Below are 2,674 nucleotides of genomic sequence, written 5' to 3'. Positions count from 1 at the left end.
GGAATGCAACCCCCTTCCCTGGAGCCCAGGCACGCATTCCCTGCTGCAACACACGCAGACGCACATGCACCCGAGGGTGCTCTGACCGAGACAAACAGTGCCTGGGCCTCCACCGCTGCACCAGCTGCAGCGTGTGCCACCCTCAAAAACAACAGAAGAGAAGTTGCTAATGAGGAGACAGACCCAATGAAAGAAAAGGTGTGCGTACCGCTGCTTCGTCGTCCACGTCAAGCTGAGATAGAGACAGACAGAGATAGCACAGTCAGTTAGAAACACACAGAGACAGCAAGACAACAGGGAAGACGAGCACAGGCAGAGGCCAACAACAAGCAGGGACCAGCACTCTCGGAGAGGAGATATGCACACACACACAAAGCAAAAGCAATAGCTACTACACTGGAAAAGCGCGTTTGGACACAGCAGGAGAACAGGTAAAGCACAGGAAGGGAAGTGCCACCAACAAACTGTTCTCCCTCTAGCACACTACTTGTTCCCACAGCACAGATCGATCCTGCAAGAACTGGGAGGTGGCGAATAGTTGTGCCAAAAAGCGCTGTTCAGCTAGCCACAGCGGCTTGAGGAGCCGCCCTGGTCCGAACAGCCTCTCCTCTCCCGTACTGCTGCTTACACGTCCCACCGGGGAGGAACCAGATGGAGTCGGACAGATCTGGGCAGACCCTGCAGGAACGCTATTGCTCTCGCCCTCAGCCAGAGCAAACCCGGGACGCCTGGCACACAGTCACAGCCCCCTGGGTGTGGGCAGCACCCTGCCTTCCTCCCCGGAGGACGCAGATATGAGCGCCGTACAGCCCTCTCCTGCAAATACCAGGACCACTGCTGGGCCCTCCCAGGACCTGCCTCGTTCTGCATTATTAGAGGAAGCACCAAACCTGTCACGGCAGCCCAAGGGGCACCACTTCTGCCCAGCAGAAAGCACCCGCCCAAGAAGCCTGCACAGATACAGGGGTTCACGGCAGCAGCCTCCCCTCAGGGTCATGGGCCACAGTGGTGGAAGAAACCTCTGTCTCGAGGCACCAGGGACCTGTAGTGCTGCCCCAGCCTTGCAAAGGCTCCTCTGCTTGGGTGCAGCCTTGGGTGCAAGAGAATTAGATGGTATTTTTTGCTGGGGGAAGTGGAGCTCAGCTGAAAGTGAAGCCACTGCAGGAGACAAGTGCACGACCACGGTTACGTTCCAGGTGTTACATGACAGAAGAGCTCCAGGGCGTTATGCTGCTGTCTCCAAACGCTTCCTGCCAGAGGGTCCAGCTGGGCTCTCTCCACTCCTGTCATCTCCAAGTCAGCTTCAGTTAGCCCTTCCTTACCCATCTGCTGCTCACATGAGCAAGACTGAGCCCAGCCAGCCTTCCTAGAGCAGGAGGAGGAGTGCTAGAGGAACACAGGGCTCAGAGGGAAAAACAGGAGGGTTATCTTTAATGGCCTCAGTTCTGGGCACAAGCGAGGCTCTTGCTCCTCGAGCCCTGCCCATCGGAGATGCCGGCTACGCACAGGCACAAGCCAGCGGTTTGAGGAGAGAGCTCCAAGCTGCTCAGCTGGCAAACGTTAGCCTTCCTTGGCCCATCTCCCCAGAGCCGACTTGTCCCCGCTCTCACGGATGGCCCGTGACCGCTTGGCTCTGGAGCAGCTCTCCAGGCAATCAGACAGGCCTGAATGGAGGAGCAAGACCTCCTTGATGCAGGAATGATGAGAGACCACGGCAATTGTTTGCACGATTGGAGACTACATAAGCCAGCTGATGGTCGAGCCACCCAGCACTCCCTCCTGGAGGGAGCAAGGAGCCAAGACCAAACTGCCTAGTCACGGCAAGCTGTAGCTAAGCAAAGCAGAAAGATCTTCTCAGCTGATATGGGAGCTGAACGGCTCCAAATCACAGAGTTTTGTTGTTTCTACTCTTAAGCACTTGGGAAGGCACTGCCTGCACTAGTCAAGCACTTGCCAGTAGCAGTGCACTGCGGCAGCTCCTCAATAGCCAGTGCGTTGAGCCAGTCTCTGCCCACAAGTCAAATCAGCCTTGTCAGCTCACCCCAGCACAGGAAAACCAGCACACAGCTGAGCGAAACACCCCTGCTCCTATCAGAGCTGCTTAGGAGGCAGAAGCATGGAGAGGCAAGAGGGAAGGGGCAGGTTACCCACCTGAGCTCCCCCGGTGATGGGGATGGTACACGTCAGAAGATTCCCAACGACATTCTCCAGGGACACACTCAGTCCGTCCACGTAGATGGTATAGATCAAACCCAGGCTGTTCTGGAGAGGAAAGCACAGCACAGCTGAGCATCAGGGTAGGAGCAGATGTGTACAGGTGCAGCTGGGGAGGCCCTCTGGTTTGGAGCACCCTCACATGGAGGGGCTCCTAGTGCTTGTCACTAGACAGACATAGAGTCATAGAATAGATGGGGTTGGAAGGGACCTTTAAAGGTCACCTAGTCCAACCCCCTGCCATGGGCAGGGACATCGTCAACTAGATCAGGTTGCTCAGAGCCCCGTCCAACCTCATCCTGAATGTTTCCAGGGACAGGTCATCGACCACCTCTCTGGGAAACCTGTGCCAGGGTTTCACCACCCTCATTGTAAAAAAATTTCTTTCTTATATCTAGTCTAAATCTATCCCCTCTTAGTTTAAAACCATTCCTTCCCCCTTGTCCTCTCGCAACAGGCC

At 55.9% G+C, this 2,674-nt stretch overlaps 1 protein-coding gene across 1 annotated transcript in view; it reads right to left on the bottom strand.

The window, feature by feature from the left end:
* SBF1 (SET binding factor 1) overlaps positions 1 to 2,256 on the bottom strand; it is a 22,421-nt gene extending 20,165 nt beyond the window's left edge. Inside the window, exon 1 of the mRNA XM_009587171.1 lies at positions 2,152 to 2,256. The gene's annotated coding sequence lies outside the window, so the exon portion shown is untranslated. The remainder of the gene's footprint in view (positions 1 to 2,151) is intronic.
* Positions 2,257 to 2,674: the final 418 nt, after the last annotated feature.

Source organism: Fulmarus glacialis, unplaced genomic scaffold (genome assembly GCF_000690835.1).
Source record: "Fulmarus glacialis isolate BGI_N327 unplaced genomic scaffold, ASM69083v1 scaffold29561, whole genome shotgun sequence".
Taxonomy (NCBI): domain Eukaryota; kingdom Metazoa; phylum Chordata; class Aves; order Procellariiformes; family Procellariidae; genus Fulmarus; species Fulmarus glacialis.
This window is presented reverse-complemented; position numbering and strand designations above follow the sequence as displayed.